At 43.3% G+C, this 11,115-nt stretch overlaps 1 pseudogene; it reads left to right on the top strand.

The window, feature by feature from the left end:
- Nucleotides 1-328: 328 nt before the first annotated feature.
- LOC125194970 (uncharacterized) lies at nt 329-2,538 on the top strand (annotated as a pseudogene).
- Nucleotides 2,539-11,115: the final 8,577 nt, after the last annotated feature.

Here is an 11,115-nt window from a genome sequence, read left to right as displayed (position 1 = left end):
ATTATCTCGACTATAGTTATTAGCATATTTAATTTGTTACATTTATTTGCATATCAGTTTGTTGCTAGTTTTCCTCATTCAGTTAATTGTAAAGTCTATATATATTGAATAGCCCAAAGGACTGAGATCATCTTTGGGAAAAGACAGTATATTGGACGACGTAGTCGTAAGGCCTCTTTGGAGGATTTCTGCATTGTTACATTCTCTTTTTCAATCAATAAAGTCGAGTTTTCCCTTTTCCATCTTCCTTGTTTTAGTAAATCTGTTGAGCACCTCTCGTGCTCTTCCTAATCGGTCACCTTCACTCTATCAATTGGTGCGGTGAACGATGGTAGTAACTCGGAGTACGGACTCTCGCCTAGACGGATTAGAGAAGGCGGCTGGGGAACTGGAGACGGGAATTGATGCCCTCCGAAATCAACTCAAGACCACTGATGAACGCGTTTCAGCGGTCGCATCTCAACTGGAGTTATTTATCGCGGAGGTACGGACTGCTCTGTCAACGGGCAAATCGAGCGGGGCATCAGCCTCAGGCACTGCCGATTCAACCACTAAGGAGGACCCACCTACGGCGAACCCAGGGGGAAACTCCACCCTGACCATGCCCACTTTTGACAGCACAGAGGCGGTGGCTTGGCTAGCACGAGCTGAGCAGTATTTTCTAGTTTCTGCCACGGCCCCCGAGAAGCGAGTAAAGGTGGCTATGGTAGCATTGGCAGGCCCGGCTTTGCCATGGTACCAGTTGCTTATTAAACGCACCCCGAATTTGGATTGGGACTGTTTTGTGCAGGAGCTTATGAAGCGCTTCGGAAACAATGGCGCTGTGGATGAGTACGACGCGTTTGCGGCAGTCCGTCACACTGGCACCCTCGCTGAATTTGTGGCAGCATTCGAGGCCCGATTGGCCTTAGTTCCGGATTTGGCTTACCACCAGTATTTGGGTTTCTTCATGGCAGGCCTACGTCCTGAAGTTCGGATGCAGATGAAGGCTGCCAAGATCACAAACTACATTGATGCAGTCCAGTTTGTACTGGATGTCGACCAAGTGGCCGGAAATCCACCGGCCCAATCCCAGTCACCGTTAGGTACGTTCCAGCCAGTGTCACAGGCTCCCACATACGGCAGATCATTTAAGAAAGGGCCCCCTTCTTCCAACTCCTCAAATTCTGTAACCGGTCCTTTCCGCAACTCACAGCGGAATTTCCGGGAAATGTCTTCGGAGGAGTATAAGCGACATTTGGCAGCAGGTACTTGTTTTAAATGCGGTCTTAAGTATGGACCAAAGCATCGCTGTCCTCCTAAGACGCTGAATGTACTGGTTTACGAGGAGGAGGAAGACCTGCTGGATGACATGACTCCAGAGGAGAAGGAGGCAGTGGAGGCAGAAATTGAACTTCGGCTGTCAGAATTGTCTTTCAATGGCCTTGACACATCCGAGACTATGAAGCTTTTCGGATCCCTCAATAATCACGATTTATTGGTCATGGTAGACAGCGGTGCCAGCCATTGTTTCGTGTCGGATAGGGTGGTGGCACAACTGCAGTTACAGGTCACTCCTACCGCGCCTTTCTCTGTCCGATTAGGTGATGGATCATTAGTCCGAACAGCAGGCATTTGCCGCGACATTCCCTTATTATTGGCATCTGAAGTTTTTGTGGTATCGTGCTATGTTTTTCCTCTGCGAAATATCGATATCATACTGGGTGTTTCGTGGTTGAAATCTTTGGGAGACGTCACTGCAAATTGGGATAACCTCTCTATGAAGTTTCCTTTCAACGGGAGGCTGGTCATACTCCAAGGAGACCCCACCCTCACGCGTCGGGAGTGCTCCGCACAGGACATACATGCCTTGGAATACGGCGATGAAGGCTGGGTTTTGTGCTCCTTAACCAGCCCCGCCGAGCCCAATTTTGATTTTGCAGATACCCTGACTGATGCGGCCCGACGTCAGCTTCGTGACCTCACGGCAGAATTCCCAGCGGTCATGAACCCCACGACCACTCTGCCCCCGAGCCGACGAATCGACCACCAGATTCCACTTCAGCCAGGGTGACTCCCTGTCTCCGTTCGTCCTTACAGATACAACCACTTACAAAAGGACGAAATGGAGCGGCTGGTCGCAGAGATGCTTGCCTCCGGGATTATCCAGCCAAGCACTAGTCCTTACTCAAGCCCAGTCCTCCTCGTGCGGAAAAAGGACGGGTCTTGGCGGTTCTGCGTCGATTATCGCGAACTAAATAAGCGCACTATACCGGATAAGTACCCAATTCCGGTCATTCAAGAACTCCTCGATGAATTGCATGGTGCACGATGGTTTAGCAAATTGGATTTGAAAGCCGGGTATCACCAGATTCGCGTCGCGGCCCCGGATATACACAAGACAGCTTTTCGTACTCACTCAGGCCATTACGAGTTCCGGGTCATGCCTTTTGGCCTGACCAACGCTCCCGCCACTTTTCAAGGCTTGACGAATGATATTTTTCGCCCTCTCCTCCGGCGGCATGTGCTCGTTTTCTTCGACGACATATTGTTCTATAGCAAGACTTGGGAGGCGCATATTTCTCACCTTCGCCAGGTATTTCGGCTGCTGCAAACCCACTCCCTCGTGGTCAATCCCAAGAAGTGCCTCTTAGGGCGGAACGAGGTCGAATATCTTGGTCACATTGTGTCGGCGGCTGGTGTACACATGGACCCATCCAAAATATCTGCAGTGGTTCGTTGGCCTACTCCGACGTCACTGAAAGGAGTTAGAGGATTTTTGGGTTTGACGGACTACTATCGGCGATTCATCCGTGACTATGGAAAAATCGCTGCTCCTTTAACTTCCCTTTTGAAGAAATCAGAACACACCACTACAAAAAGGGCGTGGGTATGGCCTGCCGAGGCGAGCAAGGCGTTTCACGAGCTTAAGTCGGCATTGACTTCGGCCCCCCTCCTCCGTATGCCCGATTTTTCAAAAGAATTTGTCATCGAATGTGATGCATCAGGGCGGGGCCTGGGGGCAGTTCTTATGCAGGAGAAGCAGCCAGTTGCCTATTTTAGCAAGCCCCTTTCGTCGAGATGGCTGACCAAATCGGCTTATGAGAAGGAGTTGATGGGCCTTGTGTTGGCGATCCATCATTGGCGACCCTACCTGCTCGGTCGCCGCTTCGTAGTCCGCACCGACCAGCGGAGTCTGCGGCACCTGTTAACTCAGCCGCTGTCCACTCCTGCTCAACAAGATTGGGCAGCCAAACTTTTGGGGTACCAGTTCTCGGTGGTTTATAAAGAAGGACGTTTAAATCGGGCGGCGGATGCTCTCTCTCGTCGCGATGACGATGCTATCGAGCTCTCCGTTGTATCTCGTCCTATGTGGGTCGATTGGTCAGAGGCCCAGGCTTCTATTGACTCCGACGCCTCCTTGGGGAAGATCAAAGCAGCTTTGGAGGCCGGTGAGCCGTCAACGCCTCATTACGAACTCAACCATGGAGTCCTTTTCTACAAAGGTCGTTTCGTCATTCCTGCTTCATCTCCTTGGACAACCAGGCTGTTGGCAGAGTTCCACATCACGCCAAGCGGGGGACATGCTGGAGCCTACCGCACTTACCGCCGCCTTGCATCCAATGTTTATTGGCCCGGCATGGTGAAACACGTCACAAACTTTGTTGCTGCCTGCGCTACGTGCCAGAAAAATAAATCCGATACCCAAGCGCCGGCGGGCCTCTTGGCCCCACTGCCCATCCCGGAGAGAGTTTGGGAAGATGTGAGTATGGATTTTTTGTCGGGCCTCCCCAAGGCTGGGGGTGTGGATTGCGTGTTTGTCGTGGTCGATCGTCTTTCCAAATATGCCCATTTCATAGCTCTGTGCCATCCGTTCTCGGCAAAGCAGGTGGCAGAGAGTTTTACTAAGGAAGTGGTCCGGCTTCATGGAATTCCCGTTCCATCGTCTCCGACCGCGACCCAATTTTTATCAGTTCCTTTTGGCAGGAGTTGTTTCGCGCCACAGGCACCAAGCTCAAGATGAGCTCCGCTTATCACCCGGAGACCGATGGCCAAACGGAGGTGATGAACCGCTGCCTCAAGACTTATCTGCGGTGCTTTTCGTCGGAGAAGCCACGCCAGTGGAATAGATGGTTGGCTTGGGCGGAATATTGCTACAACACAAGCACTCATTCGGTGTTAGGCATATCACCATTTGAGGTCGTTTACGGCCGTCCACCCCCCACAATACATGATTTCTTGCTGGGGGAGGTGCGTGCACAATCTGTCCTAGATCACCTCCGGTCAAGGGACGAGGTGTTGGCTCAGCTCCGCCTTCACCTGGAGCGGGCCCAGCAACGAATGGCAGTTGCAGCTAATAAGCACCGACGTGACGTTGAGTTCGCGGTCGGCGAAATGGTCTACTTGAAGTTTCGGCCGCATCGTCAATCGACGCTGTTCAATTCTGAAAATCGGAAGCTGGCACCTAGATTTTTTGGCCCTTTCCGGATTGAGGCACGAATTGGTCGCAGTGCTTATCGCCTGGAGCTCCCAGCCGGCTCCCGGATCCACCCAGTCTTTCATACGTCCCTGTTGAAACGGGCGGTGGGAAATGAGGCGGCGGCAGCCGCACTTCCAGAGGAAATCGAGGAGAGTGAGGCCCCTGTTCTGCCAGCGGCGGTGTTGGATCAGCGAACGGTGACTCGGGAGGGGGAGGATGTGTCCCAAGTGTTAATTAAATGGCAGGGCTGGGAAATGACGAGGCGACATGGGTAGACGTCGCTGACATGCACGGACAGTTTCCTTATTTTAGCCTTGAGGACAAGGCTGTTTTGACCGGTGGAGCAGTTGATACACCATGGAGAGTTTATAAGCGTGGAAATAGAGAGGTGGTTTGGCCTGCAAATTCGGCGGAGTAAAGAAAGGGAAGCGGTTGCAAGATTATCTCGACTATAGTTATTAGCATATTTAATTTGTTACATTTATTTGCATATCAGTTTGTTGCTAGTTTTCCTCATTCAGTTAATTGTAAAGTCTATATATATTGAAATATTGAATAGCCCAAAGGACTGAGATCATCTTTGGGAAAAGACAGTATATTGGACGACGTAGTCGTAAGGCCTCTTCGGAGGATTTCTGCATTGTTACATTCTCTTTTTCAATCAATAAAGTCGAGTTTTCCCTTTTCCATCTTCCTTGTTTTAGTAAATCTGTTGAGCACCTCTCGTGCTCTTCCTAATCGGTCACCTTCACTCTATCACAATTACTCGAGCCATCCAACCAAGCCCGCCCAATCAGCTCGGCAACAGCAACGTCAACAATCTGCATTATTTCCTATTTACCATATCTTTTAGATTTAGCATATCTTTTACAATTTCATCGAGTATTATAGTTCTTCTAGATTAAGATTTCATCTCCTATTTAAATTAAAGGAGATCTTGCAGACGATGAATTATTGAGAATAAAACTAATTTCTCATTTCCGTTGTCGGCGTGAAACTCTACCCCTAGAACCTCAACTAGAGTTTATCTCCTTTTCTCGTTCGATCAGTGGTGCTCAAGCTCGATAGGTTGAGAACTTATCAAAAACCTACTGTATTCTAGTGAAGTTTCAGTTGCAAGATAGCTTCTAAACTGGTCATTTCTGCTGTATGAACGAGGCTTCATTTTGTAACCTAACATTTGCATGTCACCCAAAAAGAAGAAGTTCAATCAAAATTTTTATTACAATCAGCTGTATTTATCTAAACTATGCATTTCAATCCAAACTTCTTTTAAAATCATAGAGAAATCCTATGACAACAATCAAATATATTTTATTTGTGAAAAGCTCGTTTCTTGTTTAACTGTTGTGCATGTTCACGCAATTATGAAAGGAAAATTATCGCAGATAGATCAAGGGGATATCGACGGACTGATCAAGACGACTCCTAAAGCTCTATCTACGTGTCATCGGTGTACAACAAGAACAGGGAACCTTCAAGGCCTTAACCCACAATACTATTAATTAGTAAGGGAAGTAAGAGTCGAATCCCACAAAGATGAAGGTGCTTCAGCATGTGTCGCGGACATTTTGGGATAGCTGCTGCCACGCAAACTAAGTAGGTTAGTTTTATCTACTTGACTGAATGAAATAAAGGGAAGCTTATCTTAACTACGTGAAAACATGACTGAGCTACTACCACTCCTGACTGATCAATCGGAAATGACAAAAACGGAAAGTATGTTGTAAACAACAGAAAGGCAACGGCACCACTTCCTAATTACTCCCTCTGTCCGTGAATAGGAGTCCCGTGTTTTCATTTTAGTCCGTCCGCGAATAGAATTCCCGGTTCACTTTTACCATAAATGGTAATAGGGTCTCACATTCCACTAACTCATTTCACTCACATTTCATTTAAAACTAATATATACAAGTGGGACCCTTATTTCACTAACTTTTTCCTACCCACTTTTCTTAACATTTCTTAAAACTCGTGTCGTCCATAAATGAGACTCCTAATGGCGGACGAATGGAGTAATATGCTGGCAAATAAAGCTGAAAAACAAAAGGCATGTAGCGAAAAACAGGAAAACAACAGATTAACACTAGATCCATGTGAGAAGTCCGCTCTTTTTGTGTTTTCCTTTCTTCTCATTCTTCTTTTTCTTATGGTTGTAGCTTGCTCAAGTTGGATCGTCAAGCTGACCTACAACTAGTGAACGGGTCAAGTGGAGACTCAGGCTGATCAACTCAACATAATCCTACTCGAGTGAGATGAATGGAAAAGCTTAAGAGCGTTCTCAAAACCTTTAACCCACAATACTATTAGCTAGTATAGGGAAGTAAGGATCGATCCCATAGAAATTATGTGTTTAGCATTTGTTGTTGGACACGAAATGGGAATGGTTGCGGCCACGCTTTCTAGGGGTGGGTTAAGTTAACTACTTGACTAGAGAGATTAAATTAACTAAACTGATCAACTCACTAAAGCTTAACTAATCTACTTGATCAACTCAGCTGAAACTTTCCATAAATGGACAAATAACATAAAAGGGACGACTGTCAGTCTCCTGCAAAAAGTACTGTAAAGTAAAACTTTTCTAACAACTTCATCTTCTTCACAGAATCAACATGAAAAGCATAGTAAAATGGTAATCTGAAAGGTTACGAAAAAAACGAAACACCATAACAGCTTGTAATCTAAACTACATCTACGTAAACAAGAAACTAGCTCATACTCATGCAGAGATAAAACATCAACTACTAGATCTAAACATCCTAAAGTAACTTATCAATAATTTCCTTCACAACTAAATAGAAACTCGGATCTAACTAAATCAACGCGAAACAAAACATTCTGAGCTAAGACTTGCAACATAAAACGAAAATCAAAACAGATCAGAAGTATCATGCATGGAAACTAGAACATATCAACTGGAAACAAAAACATAAAGAGTCGAATATGTCAAAAGTAACTAAAAACAAACAACGAAAGCATGAAATTGTTTCATCGCTTCTTCTTAAAGCGGAATAACAGAACCGAAGGCTAAAAGTGCAGAAAACCAACACCAAACTATGACTAAACTAAACTAAAATAGGACCAAGTGTGTGTGCAACGGAAATCAAGAAAATGAACTAAAAGAGCTCCGATTTCAGCCTAGAAGAGAGCTGAATTCCTAAAGATATTCTAAGAATGCATGTGAGACCCCCTTTTCACCCTCGACTTTCCCCTTCCTCTTCTTGTGTTGGGCTTCTTTTATATAGAGAGGCGTAGGGCTCTGATCCCTAGGGTACCATCCTCTCTGAAATGTCATTCATGTCCTTCACTTTGTGGTGGGGTCTTCTGCTGGGGTTTGGTGCCCCTTGCACAGCGGAAGTCATGCATAAACAAATAAATCAGATCTACGGATCTATTTGACCGATTATGGGATCAATTTATCACATGTTAAACAATCAATTGCATGCTAGAACACACATAAATCATGCTTTAAGGAATTAAACCCTAATTCATGATATTCTACGGATTAGGGTTACCGATCTGATTCTCCAAAGAATCGACGATTGCTTGCTCCTTCTCCACATGAAGATCTTCGTACTCGACCACAAATCTTCTAATCTGTATCCCGAACTCAGATAATGACCTTTGGGTGGGCAAAGCTTGTCAGAATCCAAAAGGGCTTGATTAGAAAGAAGACAGAACTTCAGTTCTATGAAGAACTGAGAAAACCATTCACTCCAGAGAGGGGAGAACGAAATTTACGTGTTAAATCACATTAAATCTCCTTTCTAATCTCCTTTTATATTGAGTTATGATGGGCCAGATTAGGGATCCATGGAGGTTGGACTTGGGCCAAACCTGTTGGTCTTTTACTAATTAAATTGAGCCCCAATTTAATATAAGCCCAAACAGAATATTATTATCATCCACTATAGTATAATAATATTGACTGCCCGTCCAATCCCAAATTACGAGTAATCCGGGCTTTACCTCTTTAATTTATTATTTCCCGTGTTTAAGATATAAATATCCATTAATTAATTTAAGTCTGCTATTTGACTTTAATTAATTAATATCTTTTTCCAAGAGTTGTCTAGTTCAAAATCTTTATTTATTATTCTGGAATATATTCCAACCGGCCGGGTTTCTGAATAATAAAACCTTTTTCGAACACCTCTTGAGGATATTATCAAACTGGACTCACCCAGCACACGATTCATTGCAATAACAATACTAGCACCTCTAGACATTGATCACCACTACCCAAGATATCAGGATTCTTGGATTGCGAAAAATCCGCACCATTTGATAAATCAAAGTAGTGCATAATCAATATCGTATGCTCAATGTTATGTCAACAATGATTAAGAAATAACAATCACCGAGACTTCGTCTTTCGGTAAATAGCAAGAAAGACTTATCTCAACCGTTAGATCCTTCAGTGCTATACCACACCAGTGTCGTTTATTTCCTAAGGTAAGAAAATATGCGGACTGACACTGCAACCTTTCACGATAGGTAGCCAAGGCCTATCTAGGTTGTGAAATTCTATTTCTCTTCTACAAAGAACCGACTGCGTCACCTTCTGTGAACGTCGTTCACGACCAGTCTACTATATAGAAGAATTAGACTTATTTGCTTCTTATACATTTAAATGTTTGAGAAACATCTTATAAATGCACAAGCAAACATCAATGCGATAAAATTACTTCTTCTCGCCTTGGGTTAAAAATGGATAGTAGAATTAATTGTATACAAGCAATTCTATCCGTGCGGCATGCTCGAAATATACTTTTCAGTATACCAATCCTAACAATCTCCCACTTATACTCAAAATCATGCTTTCGAGTATACCCACTGCCAAAACTCTCCCACTTATACTCTAAGCAGGTCTCGGACCATGATACATCGAACTACCATATTTTTCACCTCATGTGTAAAACATGCTGCCATATAGGCATTTTGTGAAAAATTCTGCCAGGTTGTTCTCTGATGATATCTTGGTAACAATAATGTTTCGCTGTGCACTTAATCCTTAATTAATTTCATACTTCCTCTCGATGTGATTGCTTAACTTTATCAGATCGAGTTTCCCTCGAGTTAGACACATGTCTAGAGTAACCATAATAAAATATAATACTCATAGGCATACTCGGAATCACGGTCAAAGCTATTAAAAAGTTACTGAGATGAACAACTACCTTAGTAGTTTCCTATGAAACCACACTTGTAATTATCATAATAGAGCCTGTGATGTAATCACACTCCTTCAAGACTCAGTTTTCAACTCCTAACGTGAGCACATAGTCAGAAGATAACTCGATCACCGATCAATAATAAAATCGAGTCGATGTAACCTAAAGGACATAACATAGATGTCTGGTAAACTAGAGCATACCGTTTAGCCTTCTTCAAGTACTATAGTATATTCTTTACCAATCCAATGTCCTTGGCCATGGTTAATATGATATCAAGCTTCTATGCCAACGGCAAAGCTAATATCTAACTCAATTCACATCATAGCATACATGAGACTTCCAATTATAGAACTTGTCTCATTCTTCTTATCTCATTCAGTGTCGAAAAACACTTGACTAGAGACAAGATAATTCCATCCAGAGAAGTAAAAACTTTTCTTGGAATTTTCAATGCTAAAGTGTCTAAGTATGATGTAGATGTAGGATTCTTTAAGAAAACTTAACATTCTTTTTCTAGCAATCTAATGACTTAGATGCTTAGAATGTAACTAGTTTATCTTAAATCCATCATCATTAAACTGGGTAGACGACCAGTTTCCTACGCTAGATAACCCTTTGAGTTGTTTATCAACTTTTATAGATGTCAACATCGTAGAATACCATATATAGTGCACTTTCAAATTTCTTGTACTTGTAGCACATAACCATTAAGATGTTCCATGTAGATGATCTCCTCAAGACTTCTACTTAAAGAAAACTGTCTTGACAATCATAATACATACATCCTAATTTATGTAAGCTACAATAGACAATATGATACAGATCGTCTTAGGCATAATGGCAAGCGAGAATATCATTCTTTCTGGGTATAACCCTTAGCCATTATTCTAGCCTTTCAAGATCCATGTTTACACTTGCAGATCCACTAGCTCACACTGGCTAAAATAGTCTATGGGTAGTATCGCAAGTCTTGCAAACATTCTTGTCTATCTTAGATTATTATTCAGAATCTATCATCTTATCAAGAACGATTATCTGAATGAGTTAATGTGTCCTTGTAGTTACAGGGATTAGATTCAAGTCGATCTAAAACTGAGTCTAAAGACTCTCTTAGACCCATGAACTTGTTATGTTCGCAAGGAACGCTCCCACTACGACATGACTCTTATAATCTTAGGTACAAATGTTGATTTTCTAAGTGCATAAGCATCTAATGGTATGACTTCTTGGTTAAGATGGAAAATAGACATTCTCATTATCTTGAGAATTATCATGCTTGTTAGGCTTGTAGTTCTTCTCATAATCTTCATCAAAGAATCTAGTATTGATGTAAACAAACACTTATCTTGCCGTGAAGATTATAGAACCCGTACCTTTTCTATCAATTGGGACAATCTTAAAACATACCTCAGTACACAACTCCAATTACTTGGATACCTTTTCCAAAACATGTGTTGGAATAACTCCACACTTTGAGTT

Source organism: Salvia hispanica, chromosome 4 (genome assembly GCF_029641045.1).
Source record: "Salvia hispanica isolate PSC_SH4W2 chromosome 4, Shi_PSC_v1, whole genome shotgun sequence".
NCBI classification, from domain to species: Eukaryota; Viridiplantae; Streptophyta; class Magnoliopsida; order Lamiales; family Lamiaceae; genus Salvia; species Salvia hispanica.
This window is presented reverse-complemented; position numbering and strand designations above follow the sequence as displayed.